This window comes from Procambarus clarkii, chromosome 12 (genome assembly GCF_040958095.1).
Source record: "Procambarus clarkii isolate CNS0578487 chromosome 12, FALCON_Pclarkii_2.0, whole genome shotgun sequence".
Taxonomy (NCBI): domain Eukaryota; kingdom Metazoa; phylum Arthropoda; class Malacostraca; order Decapoda; family Cambaridae; genus Procambarus; species Procambarus clarkii.
Genome location: NC_091161.1, coordinates 22003062 through 22018434, shown reverse-complemented (window position 1 = coordinate 22018434; position 15373 = coordinate 22003062).

The window sequence follows — 15373 nt, the reverse complement described above, 5'->3', positions numbered from 1 at the left end:
TTGGGTAGACTGACTCCAACGTCATTACAGCTAGTCCCCAGGTCGACTCTGTAATCAAACACGTCCATCAGTACCGGGTACAACTCTAGGGTATCTCACTTACCGGCTTAGACACAAAACGCCCACCCATCTACTCCATAGATGGCATTGCTGTCTAACGCGTCACCTCACCAGAGGTCAGAAGCGGCTACATCACGAGCTGATTAGGACTGGAAACTAGCCCTTGTGGCCAGTATACCTCGTCCTCACTAGGTGGCATCGTCCATTTGGAGGGGGTTTCGGGAGCTGACCCACAGATGGCGCTGTCGTCACTGCTCCGTGCTCGGACGCTGGGCTCGGGTCCGTAACACACAGGATCACGCGCCCAGTGTTCTGTTCGCTCAGCCACGGGGCCCCAAACAAACTAACAATAAACATCAGTAAACACCAAAATCGGTGTCTAACAAACACCGACTAATTTGAGTATAATAAACTTTATTTGCTATACAGGAAATTAGCTAACTATTAGTTTTAAATTTATACCCGCTTCATTAAACAAAATAATATTGTGCCAACACAATAAGATACTATAGACTTGTGTAACAGGGAGATACTGATAAGTAGCATCTTAAAAGGGAGTGAGTTAGGCAACAGAGATCATGAGGAAATTACCTTAAACGAGACACGAAAAAGTTATTTGAGAGAAACTTAAGGCGCCAGATATTTCTCTTCTGATTCATATATTTAGGGGTTCTTTGGGAATTTTAAATTTGGCAGACCTGAACATGGGAGTTGGGCAGTTCTTGAGCGTTGTCCTTGTTTACCGAGGTGGTTACTGGATTATGATGTAATTTTTGTTTTTTAAATTACAAATAAAGCCCAGGAACGTGGTACGCTATAGATTGCTGATTTTAAAATAGTAGTGACCCAAAATGAATAACAATGGCACTAAAGAACCTAATCAGAAAAAAGAAGGCTCAATACAAACGAATTATGACACGAATATTTAAGAAAAAAGTACGGTATTGCAGGGCAAGCAAAGAAAGCCTTCAGTGTTTCACCAGATGAAACAAAGATTACAGACAATACCTGGCTATTCAAATATTAAGTCAAATAACTGATAATGAAATGGTTTTAAATTACGAAATAAGAATATACCAAAGAACTTTATGAATACAGCAAAACAAATCTACGTAGAAGTGCAGATGACGTCCTGACTAGTTTAGTGGTTACCAGAGAGGAAATTATTAAATAAACAAAACAAAATATAAAAGGACCCCAATGGCGATCACATGGAGGAGGGAGGAGGTAAGCTGGCACAGCTACAAGGTCACCTGACCTTAAGGCAGACAGGATGTCCCCAGGAGACCAGTCAGAGATTGCAGGTATTTCAAATATAATGTTTATATGAAACTCTGTGTGTTAATTTTTATTTTAATCATCATAAAGTTAAGTGAGCAATACTTTCGAGCGTTTCCTGCATCATTATTTTTTTTTTATGAAAAAATAGTTAAAATATATTAGAATTCGGGATGTGGTTACAATACCCCTGAACATGTTTTCTTCTCTCTTTTTAGAGGCAACTATGTTTATACGTTCTGCTTTCTGGGGGAATCTGGCCTCAAGATAATAAATCTCATAAATCATTTGAAGGACCATCCTTAAGATAAGGAACTAATAATTGGAGAACAGTGCTATGGATCTCTTATATAAGTATGTATGGAAATCTATTACGTATAAGAATGAACTGTAGTTATAATAAATTACGAAGCCAAACCCCTCCACACACTTAGGGGGGTTGATTAGTACAGAGAAATTAATGCATTTCAAGTACAAATAAATGAAGATTAATACACATGAAATTTTGAAGATAAATATGAAATATTGGAGATTTTAAATAATCTTTGGATTAATAAAATATAATATTCGACAAACTACAAGAACGAAATAACAGCTTAGCTGTACGAAGGAAAGCTAGCAAGCATTGGGATATATTCGTCACGAGAAACTTGTTTCATCAGCCCATCCTGGGAACACTTGATCGAGGCAGCATCATATCTTCCTTATTATCAGCAATTCCAAGCTGAAAGGCGAGTAGTATGTAGAAATCAATTCCGGAGAGTTATAATACCACATTTCTAAATTAGATGTGATATAGCCCCGTATATACACTTACTGGTTATATTTTAATGGATTGCAGCATAACGACAAATTGTCCTACTTATTATGCTGATGGGATCACAACAAAAAAGGGAAATGAACTTATAGATTTGCCGATACTGATGTCTGTGATATGATGAAGCAGTCACGTCCTCCTAGCGTCCATGATGAGCCTGTAATTGATGAGCCGGTAATTTGACCAGCTTCCAGACAATCTCTCTAGCTTAATGGCGTCGCTTGCCAGTCCTTCCTCCTTCCCGGGTAGCTCATCATGCGCAGTTTTGCTATGGCGCGCTTAATAATATCTATGATTTAATTAATATCCCGGTTTATAGGAACTAAAGATTATCAGAAATTAGAGAATTAATTTGTCTTATTTGACAATATTCAAATTCTCATTTCATAATAATTAAATGAACGTTGTTCAATATGAGAGTGTGCTGGATATAAATTCAGTAGTATGTGAATGCGCTGGAATAGCAATTGGTATTTGCAAGAATTATTACCAGCTAATAAACAATACTATATAAACGAAAATAAATGTATTATCTGCTTTAGTTCACGAAGTATATTCATGCAAGAGTGTTATTAAATAATACTCATTAAAGAATGTGAAATTAGGAGAATTTAATATAATTCTTATTAATGTAAATATTTTCCCTTTCGTCATGTGATCTGATGCAACACTTTACTAGAATTTCTGGGGAAATGAGGCGTTATTATGAGTTAGGTTAATCATGTTATTTTCACTACTCTACTACTTAATAGTGTTAGTAAAATTATATTACACATTACAAGAATAGTTTCTGAAGGTACTGAATATTAGTAATAAAGTGTTGAATATTTCCAACACTACTATCATACTCCCCAAAGCTAAACCGGAAATTAGAAATTCAATTGCGTTACTCTAAACAGCAAGCTAAACTTTCTCTAGTTCTTGAGCACTTGAATATGAATCTAATGGTTAAAAAATAATATGATTAAGCCCATTTTAATCAGAAACTCACCCCCGTCTTCAGCAGAGTGAGTGAGTGAGTGAGGTTTGTTTTCGATCCCTTGTACCAATTGGGTGTGAAACTTTAACAAACTAGTAAATCTTTGAGTTCACACTTATATACAATGTGTGATTACAATGGGCCCAACAATCCAATGCATTGCATTTACATGCTTACAATGCATAGCATTTGCATTGCAGTGTTGCATCCTCAACGGTGCTGTTATCGGCCTCAGTGTAGCATTCTTCCATTAAATGTTCATGCCGAGACTGAAGCAGGTGCTGGGGCTTTTCCTGGATGAGGAACAGGGGCCAGTGTCATCGTTGGTGCTGCCCATCCTCACCAACTGCCTGTCCACCTAACCTACCAGCGGACCCTTAACTTACTGTTTTGGAAAAAAAAATCCAAAATATATTTAATTTTTTTTTTCATTTTCAAGTTAAGTCCATATTTGTCCATACGGGCAAACGGCCAAGTCAGCGGTAATTTGTAAGAGAACAGGTTGGGCCATCTTCAACACATTATGGGTCTTGCCACTCTTCATGCTCTCCAGGATCATTAACACGATATGGTTTCAAGGCACAGCTGATAATGTATATCGCCAGCGCCAAGGACGTCCCCACCTGATCAGCAGCATCAGTAAACTTGTAGCCAATATTCTCATCTCCATCTCAGTTTCTTTTTCTCATACAGGCTAGCTTGATGAAGCTGGTGCCTCTGGTGGGTGTAGATTTGATCCTGGACAGTATTCACCTGTGTATGCTTAATGCACTATGCCTTTGAGTACAGATGGTTCAACATGGGTTGGGAACTAATCAAGAGATTAAGTTTCATCGAAGAGAACTGGCTGTACTTCATGGGGATTGGCCTTCCTCTTGCACGAATCACGATGCATCAATCTTCAATGTACATTAGTGGATGTCTCTTTGCTGTGTCACTTTGTTTTCATCATCAGTGCCAACGAGGCTGATCCAGTGTTCAACACCAATGGTTGCCAAATACATTTGTTTTCTTTGGTGGTTGTTGTGTCCAACCGCATCATCCAGACTCTAGTCACAAGATATCCTCTACCGACCCCCAGCAAGACTCCTCAGCCATCTCCTTATCGCTCTACTTCCTTTCTTCCCATTAGATGTTAGGAAGATTGTTTTACTCAATGGGAATTTTGATGAACGCAATTTAATTAAGTCAGTCCAAATTGATCAATGTCCTAATATTTTAATGTTAGCATTGACCTGTACAAACTAGACCTATATTTATATATTGTAGTTACAAATTATAACTACCTACTTAGCGAGGAAGGCAGTCGACTTCCTCAACACAATCTACTTGAGAATGGTCCAGGACAGACCGAAACGTCGGCGTGCCTTCACTTTCTAGTGTGTGTTCTGGTCAGCATATGCCACGTTATTGTGACTCATCGCCTGCACAGGCTCGTGATTTGTCGATCTTCACCTGACTGCATTAAAGCAAGGCGACGAAATAAGGTGTGGGGGGGGGGCGGTCAGTTATATATAACTTCTCTCGAAGCGCTTCACACCATCAGGCTAACCATAGCCCGTGCTACTTGCCCCGCTCCTGTGCCAGGTAAGTTACGGGCTCGCCATAGCCCGTGCTACTTGCCCCGCTCCTGTGCCAGGTAAGTTACGGGTTCACCATAGCCCGTGCTACTTGGAACTTGTTCCGAGTAGCTTAATCTATAACAACAACAACGCTTCACACTTTCTACCTGTTGTACAGGTTCAAATACCTCCAAGTTTCTCACAGATAAAGGAGCAAATCAAGAAGAAAATATTCTCAACTATCAAAAGTCGCCACAGAGCCAAAGTAGCGGAAGGAAGATCCACTGCGATATGGTACGAACAAGCCACTGGTTACTCCTCTTTCAAGCCTGGCAAAAAGATATTCAGAGACATTGCAGTAGCCATACACAGACTCAGACTGGGTTACAAGTGCTTCTGGGAGGTAATGAACCCAATAGTTAAAGAGTGTCACATCTGTGAAACTGAGGCAGAGGCGCCACTATTGCACTACTTACTGGAATGTGAAGCTACTGAACCCCTGAGCATCAAACTCAACATTAATCCAACGACAGCAGCTGCATTAGATGCACATTCCACCACGACTACAATGATTAGAAAAGCTGTTGAGGAATGGGACTCATTAGTGAGCACTCTGCATCTACATCCGCCACCAAGATAATGTTAATAAAACAAGATTAAAACCAGTGCAATAAAACAGAAGCGATAAATAAGCATGGAAAAAGGAGAAGTCCTCTCCTCCATTTTAAACTTAGACCCAAATATCACAGGAAAAAGGTTATCATGTATAACCAAACTCAATTACGGGCTCACCATAGCCCGTGCTACATGGACACTTCGTCCCGAGTAGCTAAATCTTTAACAACAACAACAAGCTTCACACTTTCGCCTCCACAACTTGCTCGAAAAAAGTTACAGCCCCGCTCCTGTGCCACGTAAGTCCAATACGGTCTCCATAGCCAGGCTACTTGGAACTTTTTGTTCCCAGTAGCTGAATCTTTAAAAACTACAACAACAGCGCTTCACTCTTAGAATGTCAGCCCTACTCCCATCCTGGCGTTTTATACCGGGAGGAGACGGAAGGCCTTCTTCAGTAATGTGAATTGGCGATCAGAGCACTATCCAGATAGAAAGCTATCCTCCATCGGCACTGACCCGATGAAGAGGACTCTTTCCTCACTCCTGGTGCCAGTTAAATAGCACCATGTTCCACTGAATCAAGGTTTGGTTCCTAGGAATCTTCACCAAGGCCGAGATTCTGTTCCTCTTGACGGCAAACTCTGATGTTTTCATCGACGTAATCAAGGAGGAAAATGAACTCCAGATTCTGTTCAGCAGTGCTGCAACACTCCAAGGCCTGTTCAGTCCCACAACAATCGAGGCATTAGAACCAGAAAACCTGATCCTCGTGCCACCCTACCACTATGAGGCGGTAAGAAGCACATCGTCTACCGAGTGAGCGTTCTTATCGCAGAAAGAACGATAGCCTATATCATCCACATCATCAACCTTCAGAACCAGTCATTGACTGCTGTTTCAGCAAACCTCATCCAGCAGGATGGAAACCTGAGACCCACCCTCAAGTCTCCAGTAGAGGCCACTCTCGCGGCTGACAACGGCCTCAAATGTTTAGGCGTGGCCTGCACACCCCATCAGATCTCCGGGCAACGTTACTGCCGCCTATGTCAATGCTTCAGGTATTACCAACGCACTCACTACGTCCAGAAATGCAACAGCCAGGTCAGAGATGCAGTATCTGTGCAGGAAACCATGTAGTAGATATCCGTCAATCCCGTGGGTTATTGAAATGTGCCCAGGGTGTCTGCTTGGGGGCAATGTCTGCTGTGGCTGTTAAGTCCAACCCAAGAACGGCATCCCAACCACAGCGAGTGTAGATAAACGCTGAAACGGTTGCGTGCGTCAGTGGTCGAGACTTCCTCTGAAGTCTCCTCTTCTGCCTGCTTCCCACTACAGGAACTGCCAAGCTGAATTGCAACGTTGTCTCCTATGTGGAGACGCCAGCACCACCGTCTCGCCGGACTGTTCTTCAAGGAAAGCAGAAATACAGAACATGACTGAAGCCAGACAGGCCACTGTAACAGCCAAACTGTTCATAATCATGTATTCTTCATAAATTTGATTGTATAAACGCGCCCGCACGTTAGTTACTGAAAGAATGAACTTTCTAGCCGGGCTAGGACATAACACCTCAGTGCTAAGGGGAAGAGATTAAAAATGTTGTCATTTGTAATTGTGTATGTAAAGTTCCATCTTGACGTTGCCCTTTTAAAGAATAGGTTATGTGCACTCCTAAATTGTATGTTTAAGGAAGGAAGGAGTGAAGACGTATATAATCAGGTAGGTTTTCAGCCAGGAATTTAGTAGATAGCAGAGCGGCTCGATTTTTGAGGCGGCAACACTGACTTAAGCCAGGTCACCAGGGACGCACCCTCACCCCCCTTCTACTCCGAGACTCCATCTTATTTAATTTGCCATGTGAAAGGGTATTACTTAATTTTGAGAGTATTGTATATTGAAGACTTGATCCAAGCTATTCACAGAGAAAGGAACTATGTAGTAGTTCTTTCTAAAGTGACGAGGATTCTTGGACAAGTGCAGATGACTTATTTAGGTTAAGGGAACTAGTGTCTGGTAGACGCATGACACTCGCGGCTCAGCAGCAGCCTCAGTGGTGGTAAATGGCTACTGACCAACTTGTTTGATAGTTCATTTCAATTTGGGATATTCATGTTATTACTCAGTAGGGTAATTGATAGTAATTTACATACATAATTTAACAAGGGTACTATCATTTGGGAATAGGGATTCAGTCACCTTTAGTGTTTAGTGACCCAGGGCATCAGAGTCTAGCTAAGATAATTATCGTTGAAAATTAGTTTAACAACCAGCCATGGGTCAGCTTGCTTGCTGGAGGTCAAGGAGGTTGAGATCAATGTGGCTGGCACGATCCTGGTGGTCAACACCACCTCTAGACGCAAAGGCTTAACATCTGGCCTGGGCTTGTGATTAAGGTAATGTCTGTTGAATTAAGTGCAGTTTATAGTAAACCACAGTAAATAACCATTGCCTCTAACTAGAGATATTTCAGTTTAGGGAGTGTTCAAGTACTATTTTGTGTAATAAATAATTATTAAAGTGATTTCTATTGTTTAGTCAATATTCCCTATTATATATATTTCTTTATTGTTGAATTCGCAATCCTGTGTACTTGTGTGTTGTAAGAACTCTTGTGGGCTCTGTAAGTACCACTTATTGTATTATAATATCTATTCCCTTTCTGTTAAATTGAACTGCATTTAACACAAACTCTTCCCCCTTCAACAAAATACAGATGTACTTTCTGCAACTCTATACCAATTGGCTGTTTCCTGCTTTGCAGTCAGTTCGGGTAGTTACTCAGTGGGTTTAGTGGGATTTCACTGCAGTCAGATAACTGCAGTACAAACGCTTTGGATTTACCTCACCTCTTCAACCTCAAGAATGTAGCAAGTCAGGTGGTGGCAGCTATTAAAGTCTCTAGTGAGTTTATTGTTAGCTGAAAGATTCAGTGTCCTCGTTATGTGGCGCCTTGGTGATCAACCACCAAGGTTATAAGGTATCACTGGGCTAGAGGTTACAGTAAGAATACAACAATGAACAGCAGAACGGTTAAATAACCGCCAGCGTTCACCAAAATTAAAGGTTGAGGATGGTTCCCGTTACAATGGTGCACATCTGTGTTTTCAACAATTTTTTTAAGAATTGTTGAATGCCCATGCATCTTGTCCATTCGGTCAACAAGTGTATAGGTTAGTGAGGTCAGCCAAGAGCCCACAGTAGAGTCGACGGTAATACCATAACAGTAGCGATGAAGTGGAGTTGGCGATCTCTGGACATTGTGAGGGGGGGGGGAGGCTGGTAGCATTAAAAATAGGGTACTATGGCAGTAACATTATGATTAGGTGGTTATGATTTATTGAGTAAGGAGACCGCTTCGAGTTGATTGAACAGGGTATTTTACTCGACCCCTTTCAATTGGTTCAGAGGTGTTGCGAACTTCCATATCCTCAACAACAGGTTCCAATTTTGGGCTGTATGGGCGGATTTGCCTGTGGGACGCCTCGGGATTTGTCCGAAGGAATAGAAGACGACCCAAATCGCTAAGAAAAACGGTAAACTCATGAAGGTGGTCGCGGTCATTGAGGGATGAGGTAGTACACTACTTAGCAACGAATCGACGACTGGTTGATTGCACACAGTCAAGAGGTCGATTCACATCTAGTCTTAATCGTTGCCGCAAAAGCAGCATTTCGTGCAGTTTGAGTATAGGTGGTCGTGGTCACCTAGGCTAGGCTAGGGCAAGATTGAGAGCCGGTGGGGATGATTATAGTATAATGGAGAGAGTTCTTTAGTTAAAATTAAGTGATTTTCTAGGTATTAAACATTTCCCCAAATTTTAAGCAATTCTCCCATATTTGGAGTGGTTCCCCCATTCTAAGTGATCCCTGTGCTTATTCGTGTTCCCCTGAATAATAATCTATGTCCTAGGCTATCTTCTAAGAGAACATATAAATACACTAAGTCAGAGGTGATTTGTCTTTTATGGTTGGGTTACTCCTCTGGGGTTAGTTCTTTTGATATCCTATTAAGTATTCCTATTGTCAGTAATTGCTTCTTATATTTTAAAAAAGTGATTTGGTGGAAATGTGGGAAAGAATTAGTGGAAAAATTAAGAAAATTTGTGTTGTGAAAATATTTCCAAGTCCACTTGGACATATTGGACATGAGCCCGGATGGGCACATGTATAAGCAAGTAGATAGGGTCGCTATGGGTTCTTCCCTAGGTGTCCTGTTGCGAACTTTCTACATGAGTACCATCGAACAAAAGGTCTTAGTCGACATGAACTTGAAACCGGCCATAACTGCAGGTATGTTGACGACATTTTTACACAGGTACCTGATGTCATACATCTGCCACGAGCTGAAGGAGGCATTTGAGCGGAATTCTGTGTTGCATTTCACTTACGAGTGGAGAAGGATGGGAAGCTGCCCTTTCTAGATGTAACAGTCATGGAAAGGAGCGGAGGTTTCCACACTGCAGTCTACACTAAGGAAACAAACATAGGAATGTGACCTCAATGCCAACAGTGACTGCCCAGACAGGTACAAGAGGAGTGTCGTTAACGCTTATGTCGACCGCTGCTCTCAGCCACAGCTCAGGATGGAAGCAAGTCGATGAAGAACTCTGTAGGGTAAGGCAGGTCCTAGTCAACAACGGCTTCTCAAATGGTTTCGTTGAAGACATCATAAGAAGGAAGGTGAAACGCCATGCAACCTCTGAAGAGACAACTAACACAACACCTGTACCCCCTATTAATCTATTTTACAGGAACTTCTTTTCCACAGCTCATAAAATGGAGGAAAGGGTCCTGAAAGATATTGTTAATAGAAACGTTATCCCTACAGACAAAAATCAGAAGATACAATATACGATCTACTATAAAACCAAGAAAACGGCCAAGATACTCATGAGAAACTCTCCAGACACAAAGCAGAACGCTTTAAAAGAGACCAATGTCGTATATGCCTTCAAATGCCCACTTGGGGACTGTAAGCCTTAAAGAATTCAGTATATAGGTAAGACAACAACATCTCTTTCCAGGCGATTAACGATGCATAAGCACCAGGGCTCCATTAAGGAACATATAATCTCTTCCCACAACCAGACTATCACCAGAGAAGTCTTAACAAAAAACACGGAAATCATCGATAGATACAACGATAGCAGGCGGCTTGATATCTGCGAGGCACTACACATTAAGAAGTCGACACCAGCAATCAACAGCCAATTAATGCACAACTATATTCTACCCACTTCAAGACTCCACACCAATATAGAAACATCAAGAAATATTTTTTTTTTTTAGATATATACAAGAGTTGTTACATTCTTGCACAGCCACTAGTACGCGTAGCGTTTCGGGCAGGTCCCTGGAATACGATCCCCTGCCGCGAAGAATCGTTTTTTCATCCAAGTACACATTTTACTGTTGCGTTAAACAGAGGCTACAGTTAAGGAATTGCGGCCAGTAAATCCTCCCCGGCCAGGATACGAACTCATGACATAGCGCTCACGGAACGTCAGGCGAGTGTCTTACCACTACACCACGGAGACTGTTCTTTTCCTTTCCTGACTGTCTGCTCCTTTCCATATGGGCCAATAGGCCCGTTGCAGTTACTTCCATTCTTCCCTTTAACTTACAAAATATTATACCCATTGTTTCGTGTTCTGTCTTGTGTTGAAAGTTTGTTTTCACCTCATCCAAAACTGTTGTAACATATCACCTCACCCAAATGCAGGTATAAAATCGAAGTTTGAACTCTGTTCAGTTATAGTTGTGTGTGTGTAAAATAAAGTCTTTAAAAATGTAATAAGTTTTACGAAACGCGTTCAAGTGTCACGTCAGACTAGAAATAAAAATGAATTTTGGAGAATTGATTTTTCAGTTACCATCAACAGTGAAAAGAAATATAAGAAACATAGAAAAAATTCGTGTTAGAATTATTAATCTTACTTTTTCGGCCATATTTAATAATATATGTCTACAGGAAAGACTGCTACCAAAATATACTAATATATATATATATATATATATATATATATATATATATATATATATAATATATATATATATATTATATAATATATATATATATATATAATATATATATATTTAATATTTATATTTAATATATATATATATATATATATATATATATATATATATATATATATATATATATATATGTGTGTGTGTACTCACCTCACCTACTCACCTAATTGTGCTTGCGGGGGTTGAGCTCTGGCTCTTTGGTCCCGCCTCTCAACCGTCAATCAACTGGTGTACAGATTCCTGAGCCTATTGGGCTCTATCATATCTACATTTGAAACTGTGAATGGAGTCAGCCTCCACCACATCACTTCCTAATGCATTCCATTTGCTAACTACTCTGACACTGAAAAAGTTCTTTCTAACGTCTCTGTGGCTCATTTGGGTACTCAGCTTCCACCTGTGTCCCCTTGTTCGCGTCCCACCAGTGTTGAAAAGTTCATCCTTGTTTACCCGGTCGATTCCCCTGAGGATTTTGTAGGTTGTGATCATGTCCCCCCTTACTCTTCTGTCTTCCAGTGTCGTGAGGTGCATTTCCCGCAGCCTTTCCTCATAACTCATGCCTCTTAGTTCTGGGACTAGTCTAGTAGCATACCTTTGGACTTTTTCCAGCTTCGTCTTGTGCTTGACAAGGTACGGGCTCCATGCTGGGGCCGCATACTCCAGGATTGGTCTTACATATGTGGTGTACAAGATTCTGAATGATTCCTTACACAGGTTCCTGAACGCCGTTCTGATGTTAGCCAGCCTCGCATATGCCGCAGACGTTATTCTCTTTATGTGGGCTTCAGGAGACAGGTTTGGTGTGATATCAACTCCTAGATCTTTCTCTCTGTCTGTTTCATTAAGTACTTCATCTCCTATTCTGTATCCTGTGTCTGGCCTCCTGTTTCCACTGCCTAGTTTCATTACTTTGCATTTACTCGGGTTGAACTTCAACAGCCATTTGTTGGACCATTCACTCAGTCTATCCAGGTCATCTTGTAGCCTCCTACTATCATCCTCTGTTTCAATCCTCCTCATAATTTTTGCATCGTCGGCAAACATTGAGAGGAACGAATCTATACCCTCTGGGAGATCATTTACATATACCAGAAACAGTATAGGTCCAAGGACTGACCCCTGCAGGACTCCACTTGTGACGTCTCGCCAATCTGAGACCTCACCCCTCACACAGACTCGTTGTCTCCTGTTGCTTAGGTATTCCTCTATCCACCGGAGTACCTTCCCTCTCACTCCAGCCTGCATCTCCAGCTTTCGCACTAGTGTGTGTGTGTGTGTGTGTGTGTGTGTGTGTGTGTGTGTGTGTGTGTGTGTGTGTGTGTGTGTGTGTGTGTGTGTGTGTGTGTGTGTGTGTGTGTGTGTGTGTATGTGTGTGTAGATAGATGAGAGTATGTAGGATATGTATAGAGGATGGAGGGAGGGCCCCCCTACCCTGACAAGGATATGTTGAGGAGGGAGGGCCTCCTCCACTCCCCTCGTACCCTGAGAGGGTAGGAGACCAAGCTCTTAAGATGGGTATGGGCTGAGAGAGAGGGGAGAGGGGAGCAGGTGGTGGCTTTTGTCTGATAGTGGAGGGAGCCATTATTTTTCCTTAAAGAATGTCTGTTTTTATGTAGCAAAAAGAAACATTTAACTTTCTCACCCAATTCTGTTTGTGTCGCTGGTGTTCAATGACGGTGATTAGTTAGACGTTAGACAGGGTTGTGTTGGCGGTAGAGCGTCAATGAGCCGTAAAATGTTTTTTTTTCTATAGACAGTGTGGGTGGGTGGGTCTCTCTCTCCCACACGTAGCATGCTTCCAGAGCGGAGCATCACACGACCACACACGCACATGTGTGTCCACATAGACCTGAGGTTCTCAGCACATACCAACAGACCACATAGGAGCATTGTACCTCCATGAGGGCAGCCCCGTGTGGACCCTTAGTGCCCCAGCCCCGTGTGGACCCTTTGTCGTCCCCACGCTTGAGTAACCAGTGTTATCATTAAGGGTGTGGGGTCTTATGTCACATCTCCCCCCCCTCCCCCTCACCCCCATCCCCCTCCCGTGCTGGTGACAGCTATCATCAATTACTTGAGAATTCCACACACTTCACAGTACCTCAGTCTGTGGGAGGAAAGCTTTGGGATGTCTGGTAGCCTCTTGAGAGTTTGACATAAGTGTACTGTACTGAATGAGGTGTTACCACATACCTTACCCAGAAGGTGGCGCACTGGTGCCCAGCAGCAGCAGCAGCACTGGGGACTTGCGGGTGTTTTTCCCACTATTGAATGAATATATGCAATTATAGATCTAACCCTGGGAGCTTCACCATTACACACATCTGGGGTAGAAGTTTGAGGTGTACTGAGATGTGGTGGGAAGTATTGGGGATGATCATAGCCTCACCCCACCACCCACCCCAACTCCCCTCCCTCCCCCTTTACAACCCTTACCAGCTTAAATTGAAGGAAGGTTATAGGTCTGACCTCTGCTCTACCTCAAACGTGAGTAGTGGAAACGAGACAAGTCAAAGCCGTTTTGCTTTTTTCGACGGCTTCGACTTGTCAATGTGTGATTTTCGTTACCCCGGCGTACAAGTCAAGAGTTTTTTCGACGGCTTCGATTTGTCTCGTGTGATTTTCGTTACCCGAGCGACTTTGTACAGGCATTGCCAATGGTCAATAACGTCACCAGCAAGCCGCTCAGCGTTCCTGCTCAGGCACGTTCAAGGGGATTAAAAAGCCGGTCTATGAGTCGTGTGTTTTGTGTTACAACAGTGACCCCTGAAACCTAATGCAAAATACCATCATCCCTAGTCTATTTTAAATTTCATATTTACTTTCAACCATCACCCATTACATGTATCAAAGGGGAAGCAACACAGAGCATGAACTACCATGTAACTCAGCGTTCATCCCTGTAACTTTTTTTTTTTTTTTTTTTTTTTTTTTTTTGAGATATATACAAGAGTTGTTACATTCTTGTACAGCCACTAGTACGCGTAGCGTTTCGGGCAGGTCCCTGGAATACGATCCCCTGCCGCGAAGAATCGTTTAAAATAACTGAACCAGTATTTACCCAAGTCTTTTTTCGTAAATGTAAAACTTATCCTATTTATACCCATTGTTTCGTATTCTGTCTCGTGTTTATAGTATTCATAGTTAATTAATATCCCCCTTTGTCATATTCATTCAGTCATACCGCTATCATGTCACCTCTATTTCTTCGTCTTTCTAGAGAATGTAATTTAGGCTTTGTCAATCTTTTCTTCAAGGAATGCTTATTTAGCATAGGGCAAAAAAAATGAAAACTCACTATCATCCATTTGTATGAAAACAGACCCCTGCCAGGTGTGGTAACTTCAATGCGATTTCAGTAGTAATCCAATATTGCTGCATAAACGCATAAATATATATGCTCTTGCATATGCACATCTCACATTCGCTCAAAAAACATGCCTCCCCCACACCTTACTGTAGCATATAACAAATCAAAATACTCATTCAGTAAAAGCAAGCATCTCATATTTTTTAAATAAGGCCTTCTGCAGTTATCTTCTTTTCTGACGTCATCATCCCTAATGCGGTGCGAGGCGCCAACGTGCTAAATGCGAATCCTAGGAGGTTCATACATTAGTGCGAACTCTTAATCAGACTTAATACCTCAACTGTACTCTGTGCTTCATCAGAGTCGATATTCAGCTACATTGGCTCATATTTTCGCTCATTGCTCATATTTTCTGCTATTCATTTCATAAACCCTATCAAACCATCCTAACCTAACTTATTATATAACAAACAATACATTCTACAGACCAGTTGTTGTTGTTTAGTGACATCACGAAAAGCGACCTCATTGTATTGTTGGTCATTAGCAAATAGGTGTTAAGGTACCACAGCGCCTGACTGTTCAACTATGTGTGACATCACCAGATGGCCAATGCAGGCTTTAGCGTCCTACTAGCATATGTACTGTTTTTTATGTTATTATTAAAAATGGCTAGACTAACCATCCCCCACCTAACATAATCAGAGGCTTAAG